This window comes from Hylobates moloch, unplaced genomic scaffold, assembly GCF_009828535.3.
Source record: "Hylobates moloch isolate HMO894 unplaced genomic scaffold, HMol_V3 SCAFFOLD_16, whole genome shotgun sequence".
NCBI classification, from domain to species: domain Eukaryota; kingdom Metazoa; phylum Chordata; class Mammalia; order Primates; family Hylobatidae; genus Hylobates; species Hylobates moloch.
The window spans coordinates 37,919,934-37,933,609 of record NW_026652291.1 but is presented as its reverse complement, the minus strand read 5'-3'; the positions used below and the strand labels follow the sequence as shown (position 1 = coordinate 37,933,609).

The 13,676-nt window shown below is 49.1% G+C and overlaps 1 protein-coding gene across 5 annotated transcripts in view; it reads right to left on the bottom strand.

Annotated features, from left to right (window-relative positions):
• TMEM229B (transmembrane protein 229B) overlaps window positions 1-11,502 on the bottom strand; it is a 61,929-nt gene extending 50,427 nt beyond the window's left edge. For 4 of the 5 annotated variants that reach the window (XM_058429350.1, XM_058429349.1, XM_032135054.2 and 1 more), the window contains exon 1: window positions 11,078-11,430. The gene's annotated coding sequence lies outside the window, so the exon portion shown is untranslated. The other variant, XM_032135052.2, reaches the window with a different exon arrangement.
• Window positions 11,503-13,676: the final 2,174 nt, after the last annotated feature.

Genomic DNA, 13,676 nt, shown 5'->3' with positions numbered 1-13,676 from the left:
CAGATAGGACCCAAACTTTTGTTATAAACTTGTGCTGAGAAAAGAACTGCAAAGTCCTTGCTGGTGATCACCCAGAAAGTGATTTCTTTTTTTTTCTTTTTTTTTTTTTGAGACTGAGTTTTGCTTTGTTGTCCGGGCTAGAGTGCAATGGCATAATCTCAGCTCACTGCAACCTCCGCCTCCCAGGTTCAAGCAATTCTCCTGCCTTAGCCTCCCGAGTAGCTGGGATAACAGCCATGCGCCACCACGTCTGGCTAATTTTGTACTTTTAGTAGAGACGGCGTTCCTCCATGTTGGTCAGGCTGGTCTCAAACTCCCGACTTCAGGTGATCTGCCCACCATGGCCTCCCGAAGTGCTGGGATTACAGGTGTGAGCCACCGTGCCCAGCCCCAGAAGGTGATTTCTAAAGGTCAGTCAAGGCCAAAGCAGAGTGACCACAGGGCTTATTTCCCAGCAGCCAACCAACCAACCTTATTAAATACCTTCTGTGTGTAAAACCTTGTACAGGGTCCTGAAATGTATTAAGATATACAAAACAAAGTTCCAGCCTTTGGGAGCTTAAAAATTAGTGGAGACAATATGGTAAGCAAAACAACCATGGAATATTAAAAATTGAAGGGATATCATCCGGACCCACACTGTAAAGATGAAACCGATGCTCAGGGAAGTTGAGAGCCTTGCGTAAGTTAGCAGACAAGCAGATAACCGCACACTAACAAGCAGATAGTGGCGCTGCACGGAGAGATCAGGATCTGTGTTTGCCAACTGTCGTTCACTGTCCTTTGCATAAAAGCACATAATAATTGTGACCTGGCGATAAAATGACAAGAGGAGTTAAAAGATCCTAACAGAAGTGGTTTTGGTTAAATAAACTTTTGCAGCAGAGATGGTCGCTGGCTTCTAAAAGGACTACAATTTGGGTAGGCAGCAAGGCAGGTGAGTGCCCTTCAGGCAGTGGAACAACTGAAGCAGGGGTGGGCGTGTGTATGCCAGATTAGTTGTGCAAGTGGATTAGGCTCTGGGAAAGGGCATAGAAGGAGTTCCTGGGGGCGCTGGGGAGATACGTTTGGAAAAGCGTGTAAAGGCTATGGAGAGCTTGAATGCCAGGGCGAAGGACGTCAATTACCTCCTAAGGCAGCATTTCCCATCCCTGCATGCCACCTTCATGACTCGGCATGGCTGCCCACTGCCCTGCGGGAAATGACAGAGGGTAGTAGTTTAAAAGTCCATGCTCTGGAGTCAGATTCTTTCCGTTCAAATCTCGGCTTTGACATCAACTGTGTGACTTGGACATGCTGCTTCACCTCTCTGCCTCAGCTTACTTTTTTTTTATTATTTTTATATTTTGAGACAGAGTCTAGCTCTGTCACCCAGGCTGGAGTGCAGTACTGCAATCTCGGCTCACTGCAACCTCCGCCTCCCTGGTTCAAGCAATTCTCCTGCCTCAGCCTCCCGAGTAGCTGGGATTACAGGCGCTCACCACCACGCCTGGCTAATTTTTGTATTTTTAGTAGAGACAGGGTTTCACCATGTTGGCCAGGCTGATCTCGAACTCATGACCCCATGATCTGTCCGCCTCAGCTTCCCAAAGTGCTGGGATTACAGGCGTGAGCCACTGTGCCCAGCCTATTTTTTAATTTTTATTTTTATTATTTTTGAGACAGGATCTCACTCTGTCACCCAGGCTAGAGTGCAGTGGTGCGATCTCGGCTCACTGCAGCCTATGCCTCCTGGGTTCAAATGATTCTCCTGCCTCAACCTCCTGAGTAGCTGGGATTACAGGCACCCCCCACCATGCCCAGATAATTTTTGTATTTTTAGTAGAGATGGGGTTTCACTATGTTGGCCAGGTTGGTCTCAGACTTCTGACCTCAAGTGATCCACTTGCTTCAGCCTCCCAAAGTGCTGGGGTTGCAGGCGTGAGCCACCGTGCCCGGGCTCAGTTTATTTATTTGTAAAATAGAGAAAATATAAGTACCTTCCTCATGAGGATTAAGTAAGAAAGCATGTTTATTGTACTACAAACAGCAACCTGGCATTATAAGTTATCAATAAATGTCAGTTGTTGTCACTAATCTCATTTAACTCAGTTTTTTTTTCAGTTAAATGTGTACTGTAGCCTTATTCTAAGCAATAATATCCACAAAATCATGGGCTTATTGTGACAATGATGGTTTTGATGATACACATATAACAAGATGTTAAATCAAAAGGTCTTGACTAAGGCACTAAGATGCAACAGGTATAATGCTGGTAAGTGTGACACCAGAGAAGGATGCACATTTTCAAAAGAGGTGCACAAGGGCCCCTCTCTCAAGCTGAGGGTATAGAGGGTCAGAATGGGCAGAGACTGGGGAAAAATCTTTGTGGAGGAATTTTGGGGTTGCTGTTAGTGTGCTGTGATATCTCACCCTATCCCCATAGAAAACCGGCCCTCCTGTCAAGCTGGTGAGAGGGGAATTCACCAGGACCACTCAGGAAACTTGATGTCTGTCCCCTGCAACTGGGAGGACATGGTGGACTGGCGTCTGATCACCTCTTGAGACATCCAAAGGGTGGGACACAAGTTGGCTATCTGCTGTTGGAGGAGCCAAGGGAGACTGCTGAGCTGGGGTCAGCCTGCCTTCTCAGGTTCACTGCGCCCAGGGATGTGATTGTTTCCTTGGACTAATGTGGGCCACGTGCACTAATGTGGGCTGGCATGAGGTCAGAGCAGGTCTTCTCTGAGATGGTCTCTTGGGCAGACTGAAGGACCTTAGCTGAAAGAGGCTAGAGGTGAACCACCGGATTTCAGGGGCTGAGGAAGGAGCAATGATCTAGAATAGAGGATAATTTGCTCTTTTTTTTGAAACAGATTCTTGCTCTGTTGCCCAGGCTGGTATGCAGTGGTGCGATCTCAGCTCACTGCAACCTCTGCCTCCAGGGTTCAAGCAATTCTCCTGCCTCAGCCTTCCTGGGATTACAGGCGCCCGCCACCATGCCTATCTAATTTTTGTATTTTTAGTAGCGACAGAGTTTCCGCCATGTTGGCCAGGCTGGTCTCGAACTCCTGACCTTGGGTGATCCACCCATCTCAGCATCCCAAAGTGCTGGGATTACAGGTGTGAGCCACCTCACCTGGCTGATAATTTGCTCTTTTCAAGACAATAGAAGTGAGACATCCCAGCAATTGGGAGGGTAAGGAGGGTTCTCTGAGAATCCGATAAAAATATGGACCAGAAAGCTGGAAGCCAGCAGACAGTGTACCTAGTAAGCACTTTCCTGCCCCTCCCAGTCCAGTGACAAAGGAATGGATGTATTTTTATTTTATTTTATTTTTTAGTTTTTTCCATGGGACTCTGCTTCATAGAGTGGGTATATTTTGTACTTAGTTGAGACTATGCTTGTAAGACTTAAAGTGATCACAGAACCTTCTCCTATGAATAATCAGAAAAGTTACAGGGCCAAAGTTGTCACCCTAGACCAGGGAAAGAACTAATCCCACTGGATAAACATAAAGAGACAGTGGGAGGCAAAATTAAGTTGCTTGATGAGTACATTCCAATGAGTCATGTTTCTTTACACTCATTAGAAACATAGCTATTAAAATGAAATGTTTGTCCCTGTACCAAATGAAATCATCTCTCATCCCCCCAGTAGCATGGTACCCCCCATAAAAATAATGGGGATAGGAGAATAAGAGGTGAGGAGAATGTAAGACAGGCGGAGATGGAAAATATTGGTTTGGTGGGTTCAATGGGAACTCATTTGCTCCTCAACCTCGAATATGATGAAATGAAAATAGAAGATGCACCAAGGAATGAAAGAATCCAAGAGTCCTTAGAAAATGGCTTTGTTTGGGCCAGGCACGGTGGCTCATGCCTGTAATCCCAGCACTTTGGGAGGCCAAGGCAGGCAGATCATGAGGTCAAGAGATCGAGACCATCCTGGCCAACATGGTGAAACCCCATCTCTACTAAAAATACAAAACTTAGCTGGAGGTGGTGGCATGTGCCTGTAGTCCCAGCTACTCAGGAGGCTGAGGCAGGAGAATCGCTTGAACCCGGGAATTGGAGTTTGCTGTGAGCCAAAGTCACATTGCACTCCAGCCTGGGCAGCAAGAGCCAAACTTCATCTCAAAAAAAAAAAAAAAAAAGAGCAATGACCGGACCTAGTCCCCCTTCTTGAGAAGGGACTTCCTCCAGCTCTGACTTTGTCCCTTAGCTTCCAATCTGGCTTCTTTCTCCTTCAACACCATCTCTTCCCTCCCAGCTCTGACTTCTGACAGTTCCAGACCAGCTGAGTTATTTCCTGAGAAAGGCTAGAACCTCAGCCTTTCTCAGGAAAGGCTGGATCATCCAGTATTATTACCTGAAGAGATATTAGAGAATATCTTGTCCAGATGATAAGAAAACTAAAAGCCAAAAAACTTACATCACATGCCCAGAGTCACTGAGCTGCGAGGAGAACCCAAGTCTCCTGACCCCTTGCACACTGTTCCATCATACAGCCTCATGCTAGCTCTCCAAGAGGGGTCGGCTCACCTTCCTTGGACCACCACCTTAACCCTCATTCCTCTTCCATGAATACTTCAAAATGGTGGAAGAGGCCAGGTGTGGTGGTGCACCTGTAGTCCCAGCTTGGAAGGCTGGGGCTAGAGGATCCCTTGAGCCCAGGAGATAGAGGCTTCATTGAGCTAGGATTGTGCCACTGCACTCCAGCCTGGGTGACAGAGCAAAACCTTGTCTCAAAAAAAAAAAAACCAACAACAACAACAACAACAAAAAACAAAACAGAAGACAATTAACTTGCTTGGAACAAACAAGAATGGATCCCAATCTACTAGCTGGTCACCTTTGAATGGAGAAATCAGTGGCTATAAATACTTTCTCAGAAGAACAGGATAATCTAATGTTTGCTGTACTTTGCTCAGTGTAGCTGGGACCCCAGAGTCATAATCAGGTCTCCACTGCTGAATTATAATGATGGGCAGGGAAAGGCCCAGGAACTAGGTTGGAGGATGAGGATTGGGGTCAAGAATCTGCAAAGATAAGCTTCTATGACTAGTGGCAGTAGGACAACAGAAAGAAAAATGTTGCCCAAACAGACCGTTAAGCAAGAGGAAAATTTTGGTATCAAAATAAAATGGGGTTTATGAGATATATTCCTATGCCAAGCAGAAAGCGTGTTCCCTTTACAGTAACTCCCAGGCCATCTGGTCTACTTCCCTACTGCAGGGTACAGACCTCTCCTTACTGAACATTCATTGAGATGATGTTTTTCAAATAAAAATCTGTACTTCTGTCTCCTTTTAGCTAGTTGTGTTTAATCCACATCAACTCTCTCTCTCTTTTTTTTTTTTTTTTTTTTGAGACGGAGTTTCACTCTTGTTGTCCAAGCTGGAGTGCAATGGCATGATCTCGGCTCACTGCAACCTCCACCTCCCAGGTTCAAGCGATTCTCCTGCCTCAGCCTCCCAAGTAGCTGGGACTACAGGCACAAGCCGCCATGCACAGCTGATTTTTGTATTTTTAGTAGAGATGGGGTTTCACCATGTTGCTCAGGCTGGTCTTGAACTCCTGACCTCAGGTGATCCACCCACCTCGGCCTCCTAAAGTGCTGGGATTACAGGCATGAGCCACCGCACTCGGTCAGTTCTCCTTTTTATGTGTTAACCTATACTGCCTCCACTTTTACCCTCTCCCCAATATTTGTTCTATCATCTGATCCAAGCTTATAAAACACAATAGATTCAGACTGGCTGGGAGATGTGGCTCATCCCTGTAATCCCAGCACTTTGGGAGGCTGAGGCAAGAGGATTGCTTGAGGCCAGGAGTTTGAGACCAGCCTGTGCAACATAGCGAGTTATAGAGACTCTGTCTCCATATAAACAATTTTAAAAGTAGCCAGGTATGGTGGCACATGCCTGTAGTCCTAGGGAGGCTGAGGCAGGAGGATCGCTTGAACCCAGGAATTCAAGGCTGCAGTGAGCTATGATTGTGCCACTGCACTAAAGCCTGGGTGACAGAGAGAGAACCCGTCTCTAAAAAAAATTTTTTTATTAAGAAAAAAAGGATCAGATCTCAATTCAAATCCCAGTTTAGACACTTACTAGCTGTACGATATGGGTGATCACTTTATCTTGCAGAGCCTCAGTGTTTCCAGCTGTGAGATGGGGATAATCAATAGTAGCTATCTCATTGATGTGAGAAAAGAACATATGTAAATGCTTAGCCTAATAAATGGTGGCTGTCGTTGTTATTGCCATGATCACTGAAGCCAGCTGAAGCTCTATTTGTGGAATTAAGTCTCAGAGGGCTGAAATGGGCTGTCCAAGGTCACACAAGTGAGTGAGTCAGGGAGGGATCCCAGATTTCCTGATTCCTGAAGCCTTTGCCAACCATCAGCTCACACACAAACGAATCATTGCCCAATGACCTAGAAATCTGGATATCTGATCACATCCAAGTACCACAGCTGGTGATTTAATAAGCACTCACTACGTGTTAGAAACTGTGCAGGCTATATGAAAGCTTTACAGCATCTATAGGTCAGTATAAGAAGGTCATCTCATTGCTTATACCAAACCAAAAAAAAAAAAGAAAACAAGACAAAAATCTGGAACCGCTGCTTGTGTTGCCCAGTGGTAATGATATTTCTTGTCCATATGTGTTTTAAGAAAGTAGATGAAAGTAAGACCAATGCTCTGGCTGCCTTATTCCTGGCTTTGAAAAGGCCTTTTTGATTGGGAACAAGGGGAGAGAGATACTAAGGACTTAGGGACTAAAATGGGGTTTGGCCAAGGACAGCAATGAAAAAGGAGATGGGGGCTGTCAGTGGGCTAAAAACAAGTCCCTGTCAGTGCTCTGAAGAATGGCAGTTATTGTCAGCAAGGTGGGCTTCTCACTGCACCAGGGCCTGTCCCTCCACTGACTGTGCAAGCAATGAAACCATGGAGCCCCAGGAAGCACATTTTATCTTGAAGCATGAATCACCCCTCAGAAGTCTAGAAAAGAATCCTCTCTTTGTGGCCCTTCAATCTCCTTGGCTGGCATCCCTAGCTCCTCAGGGCTGATGTCAAGGCCTTACTAAAACTCAGGGTGAGTGACCTTTCCGATGGAAACGGATCATTCCAGAAGCTCATGTGACAGGGGTGCCTCTTAATAACTGAAAGGAAACAATGAATGAATGGGCCAGCTAGATGGCATTCATCATTCAAGTCTAACTGCAAAAGCAGTCAGAAGTGGATAATCCAGTATGTTCTGAATGAGGGGCTTTTGGAAAGCAAAGGAGTGGCAGAAAGTGATCTCTCCCCTCATCTTTTCATATTTATTAGCTCTCCCTACACTAATTGACAGCTGAAGTCTTATTTAAAAAAACAAAAAACAAACAAAAAAACCTGTCATGCTTCTAGAAGATGGAGCAGCCAGAAGGAGCAATCTGAGGACCCGAGACCTGTCCGTGTAGACGGTTTGCCCTCATTTCAAAGATGCTGTCTCTTCTACAATACCAGCCACACTTGGAGCCAAGAATCCTGAAAAAAATATTAAACTCCCTACTGGGGAGCCAGCAGAGTAAACGATGGTGAAAAGCTGGATGTTCAAAAACACGAATTGTCAATGACTTTGGTTGCTCCTCAAATTGCCAGACTGGATTGTGATCCAAAGGTAAGTGGAAGCACCAAAATCAGAGGAGGGTGGAAAGTCGCCTTTCAGAACCATCCTTTGAAGGAGCAGAGGGCCAGCATCACTCTGTGACCTCAGCTCCACTACATTTATACATAGGGGAACTGATGTTAAAATGAACATGAAGTACAGCCTCACAGAGGAGGAGAGCCGAAGTCCACACTATGTATAAATGCAGCCTGATGAATGTGAAAACAGGGAAAGGAGCAAACCCTCTTTTCCATCTTGGAAATGTGATAGTTGACTTAGCCTCAGTTCTATCTATGGATGTGATGTGTTGGGGTAAAAACCACTGCCTTTTCCTTGAATCACAGCAGCATGGGGCATCCCACAGCTCAAAGTCTGAGGCAAATATACATCTTGAACCAAACACCCTGGTATACTGGTGTAAATTCTGGTATGTAAATTATATGAGTGCATCTTTATCTTACAGCAGGAAAGTATAACCTATGGATCTACTTGGGTACTTGATTTTAAACGCTCTTAAATCCCAGGAAAGGAAAACGTCCCCAACACATGCATTGTCACACACCACGGCCAGTGTGACAACTCTCAGTGGGCCTCAGTTTCCCTAAGGGGAACCAAACCAAAAGTGCGCCCCTCCTACCCCTTCCCTAGAAATCAGCTTACACTTTACTTTCCAAATACAAAGCCTGATTTCTGAGAAGTGATGCAGAGTAAGAAGAAGATCTGGCCAACAGAGGCTGAAATTCCTCGGCTCAGAACATGAGAATCCCGTCTGATATTCCCTCCTCAGCCAGGTGTTGCCACAAAGGGACCTAAGACTTTGCCAGGTCAGAAATCATCCTCGCCTTAAAAGGAATGTTCCTGCAATTAAACAAATACACCCAAACCACCTTGTCTGTATATGGGAGGTGGGGAGAGGAGGGAGGAAAAGAGTAAAAGGATACAAACTTGAAAACAGCCAGGCTGTGGGAGGGTTAGCTATCCCTTCCCTCCCCTCAAGGACAGCCAGGTCTGATATAGTTGCCGATAAGACCAAGCTGCCTCACTCTACTGCCCTTACCCAGGTCCCTCCTTATGACATCAGAGTCCCCAACATTGGAGACCCTCCTCAGAAACTGGAGGGTGATAGTCACTAACATTCTAGCTGGAAACTGTATACCAGGAAAAAGCCCACCAGGAAGGAGCTCCAAGCCATCCTGGGAGGTAAGCAGAAAAAAACACTTGCTGCCTAAGTGCTGCAGCGAGAGCTTTTCTGATAAAAACTACACTTTAAAAACCAACACTGAGCTTTGCCTATCACAAAAGCTGTAATTTGGTCCCTTCCTGTAAAATGACACCTTTCCCTTTAGAAACAATATATAAATCTGATACAACCGAAATAAACACAGTATAAGGCTCACTAACTCATTTAATATCTTTCATTCAAGGACTCGAGGGTCTTAAATCCCTTTGTAAATGTAAAAATTCATGCCTCATCACTTCAAAACAGGAAGTTAGGAGAGTATCAATTTCCCATCTTAAGGTCAGTACATTTGAGGAACATGCCACGGAAAAGCCCATCCTCTAACCACTGGAGGCTCGGAGGTCAGGCCTCCATATCATTAACCTCAGCTCCGAATAAATAGCTTGGGAGAAACCAATAAAGCCCCTCCAATGGGGACTTGAGTGATAATCAATCCTGCCTGCCCGTTAGAGTGGGAAGGTCCATAGGAGTGGGCCTAGCTGTGCTTCTCTGGTCCAGCACCTGCATCTGACTTTAGCCACAAATTGCAGGGCCACAAATCTGTAGCTCAGGGGGCTCAGTTTTCTCCTGCTACTCCTTATTGGTCCTGGAACTTCCCTTGCTTCTGTACCTGTAAGTGGCCAAAATCAACACTAAAGAAAGCCTGTTGTCCCCACCCAACGCCTGCCACTCTATGTCCCCAGTTGCCTATATCTGTCTCCAAACACAAAGCCCCCGATGGGGGCTAAGTGTCATGTCAGCACACCCCTGAGCAAGGTGTCTCTAGAGCGAAGTGTCCTGACAGGCCCACCCTGGCCCAACCTACTTGTATCATTAGCTCATTCACATGGGCAGGCGGGAGAGTCCTCCACTAGTCTAGGGCCCTCCAGTGCCCTCTGTCTCACAGGGAAGCAGATGTATCTGTCTTCCAACCAGGGAAAAAAAATCTGAGCTCCCAAAGGGCTGTCCTGCCACAGGATAGGAGCTGGTGGTCACATGTAAGCCAGCTCAGAACTGAAGGCACCTTGTTCCTGGAGACACAAGGCCAAGGACTGGGGACCTGGAACCTGGCCCATTTGTTTTCTAGAGAGAAAGACACTGTACCACCCCCAAGGCAGGTTGCTTGGCCCTCCCTTGATCCCTCTTCCTGGTACAGCAGAGAGAAACCCAGGCCTCTCAATTATGCAAGGCTGATAGCCACAGCAACAATTCATTTATTACTATGGTGCTGAGAACACAGGAGAACTGGTGAGCAAAGCCCCCAAGGTTACACCAGCAGACAGCTCCCTGGGGTCCTGCTCTTTCCCTCCAGGGAGAGCCTTGAGCAGTGCCGGAACACCCTGCCCTCCTGTCTCCAAGCTCTGTACCTAAGGCAGCCAAACACCTTAGAAAGGAGACAGTCCCTGGCAAGGAAGGGAAGGGGGTCCGTTTCTGACTGAGCATAGAAAGAGGGAAAGGAAGACACCTGGGAAAGAGGCCAATGTCTCCCTGCCCTTGCCAGGAACCGGGCTGTAACACTCCCCATCCCAGCCAGGCATCTCTCACGGAGGACCAGAGATCAAGGAGGGCAGGTGAAGAGCTGGCAGCCAGGGGACTGGGCTGGGCCCTGGGACACGGACCTGGGGAGTGGAGGGCGCCTAGGTGTGGGGTCCACCATCACCCAGTTTTTCCATGCACCCTGGGGAGAAGGCGGCGGGGTCATTTTGGCAGCGTTCCCTTCCCTTCAGGAAAGTCCTCAGCCTCTAATTCAGGAGGGTCCGTGGTTTCCACTCCCAAGCCCTGGCTCCCCAGCTTCCACCCAGACTGTCACCCCCCTCCACCCTCCCGAGGTGGCCTGCTGGGTGCTCTCCGCCCGGAAGAAGAGGAGGTGTCAACCTACCGCTGCCCCTCGCTTCCCCCTGACACCCCTTTGTTTCAGGCAGGGAAAGTTGCCAACGCGCACCCCCTTCCCCAACACGCCCCCCTGTGCGCCCATCCCCCGCAGGGAATCCAAGCCCGGGCGCACCATCTATCTAATCTGCAGCTCGATCTCGAACCGGGGCAACAGCCTCGAAACCGAAAGCAAAGAGCAAACGGGATCTGCCAGAGCCCCAAGTCCGGTCGCCCAGTCTTCCCAATCACCGTCCCCATCGCCCGCGCCCCCCGCGCTCGGGGCTGCCAGCCCCTCGCGGCCACCTCTCTGGGCGGCGGAAAGGCCTCTTTCCGGGCATCGGGGGCACCTACCGGTGCGGAGCCGGGGCCGTGGGCAGGGTCTGGGCAGAGCCAGCCGCCTGCCGGGCGCAGGTGCGGCCAGGAGCGCCGTCTCCAGGGCTGGCTCCCGCTCCTCCTCCCGCGCCGGGACTCGGGGCGCTCTCCTGAACCGCCTGCTCCCCGCCCCCAAGCCCGGCGCTCTGGCTCCCCCCGCGCCGAGTTGCGGGCCGTGCCTCCCCCACGCCGCCTGGCACTCCCGCGCCGCGCCTAGTCCCGCATTGTGTGTCGGCGTCCGCCGCGGCGGCGCGGGGTCCGGGGGACTGCAGCCGCCGCTGCCCGGGAGGAAAGGAGCCCCCGGCGGCGGCGGCGGCGGCGGCGGCGGCGGCACTCACCCATAGTACGGATGCGCTGCAAACTGCACATGCTCGCGTCTGACAGGCGCTCGCCCTGCCGCCCGGCTTAACTCCTTGCTCGCCCGCTCGCCGGCCCGGCCCGCTGTCCCCTCCGACCCCGCTGCCTCCCGCAGCCCGGGGTCCGCGACGCCACGGGCGCCTAGGAGCACGCCCCCTGCCCGGGTCGCGGCGCAGGTGGCTGCGGTGCAGGGCTCTTCGGCCCTCCCTGTCCTAGCCAACCCGCCTGCATTTTAGTGTCTGTCAGGCCCGGAGCTTGTAGTTGTGGGGACCAGGCGTGCAACATCCACTTTGGGTATCATTGCAGGCCCGGGCTACGTGAGGGCCACAGACCAGGTGGTGTGGCAGACCCACAATGTGCCAGCACTGTGGACCCTGTGGTCAGTTCATGGAAACAGCCATGTAAGGTCATTTGTTTATCCCCATTTCCAAGATGGAGAAACTGAGGACTATGGAAGTTAAGGAATTTGCCTAAGGCAGGGCTTGAACTTCTAAGGCTCACGATTTGCTTTATACCATAAAGATTCCAGAGAATATGTTATTTCAGAAGTCAATCTAGATTCTTTTATTGGGAGGTGGAAAATAACGAATATCATCTGGAAATTCTGGAAATTCCACAATACCGAACGTAGGAAATCGGCAGCTGAGGGCCCTGACTTGAGACAGTCCCCTCGGACTGGTCCTGGGTCCTGCAGAAAGGCTGGGCAGGGAGTGGGAAGGACATCCAGCCCCCATTCCCACGCCAAGCCTAGGTCCTGGCACTGGGTGCCTCAGCCAAGAGGAAAGGGCATTTTGAAAATTTATAACATCCTCTGGGGGTGTCCTTTTGTCACTAGCCCATCCGGAGAGGGTACCCTTTCTAATTCTCTCGCAAACCCTATGCATGCCTATGCCTGATCTGAGGGGTCTAATGGCTGCTTTTCAACCTAGCGGGACGGGGGGAAATGAGGAGAGGGACAACAAGAGAGGCTGAAGCCCGTACCCCTTTTTGCAACATACCCCAGTGACAAACAGCTCTCAGAAGTCCAAGGCAGCACAGAATCTTCTAAGAAAAGGAACCTATGGTTCATCCAGCTGCTCTTGCCCCATTCTGGGCGAGAAGCTGGGCTGCTTTCCTCCTGTCTGAACCTAATACCTAACCCTAATCTGATCCTGTGTCTTTCCCAATTGCCTGATGCGGCCATAGGTCTTCCATCAACCTCCTATCCCTAGCCAGAATATTCGAAGATCAACAAAGGTGCCTCTCAAAGCTGGGAGTAGGAAATGTGGACAAGGAATTTCTAAGCCCATCCCCATACATACCCTGTTCTTGGGCTGGTCAAGCCATTCTTCTCAGAAGGAAAGCAGTGAGCAGAGGGAGTCATGTTGGGTTCCTCAAACCAGTACAAGAAGTAGACAGCCATGTGCTACCAGTGGCAGGAACTCTAGACTTCCCCCTGAGTTTGTTTCCTTCTCTGTAAAATGGAGATATTGCCTCATCATAAGTATAGTATAATGACCCAAGGACATCATGCATATAATATTCTCAGCACACAGTAGGCTTTGGATAACAGGAAAACTTGTTTTTTTGCTGGAGATAAGGCAAGGAGAAGGGAGAGAGTCAGGGCTACAGGCAGGCATGTGGGCTGTCCCTAGTACACTGTCAGAGACGCAGGAGACAGTGTCTCAGGGACACGTTGGCAAGAAGCAGCTAGTCTAGCAGCAAGGTCTACCTGATGACAAGGGCCATCCCCTGTGCCCCCTTGCCACGGAGCCATAGTACTCCTAATCTCCTTGTCTAGCTGTGGCCGGCGGCTGGCAGCTGGCTCTCCCCCAGGCTCTGGGAGGCAGCATTGCGCAGAGGAAAGCGCAATGGGCTGGAAAGGCTTTGGAAGATCTGAGTTCCTGGCACCGTATGCATGAGGGGTGGTAGGTGCGGGGCTTAGTGCTCACAATATTTTTAGGGACCCGCAAAAATATGTGAATTTCTTTTAAACTCAGAGGCAAAAAATAAACATTGAGGTCAAAGACAAATGTTTTAATATATAATATTAATATTTTCATCCTTTAGCAGAGAATCTCTATTGTAGAAGCCAAGATATCAGTTAGAGAATCAGAAAGAAGGGTTAGGAACTAAGGTGCAATGCACGGCATCATCCAGCCTCTACTTTCTCCAGCTCTCTGGTGAACTTAACTCCATGACCTGGATTTTCCTCATTCCTTACATTAGGGATCATTTCTTC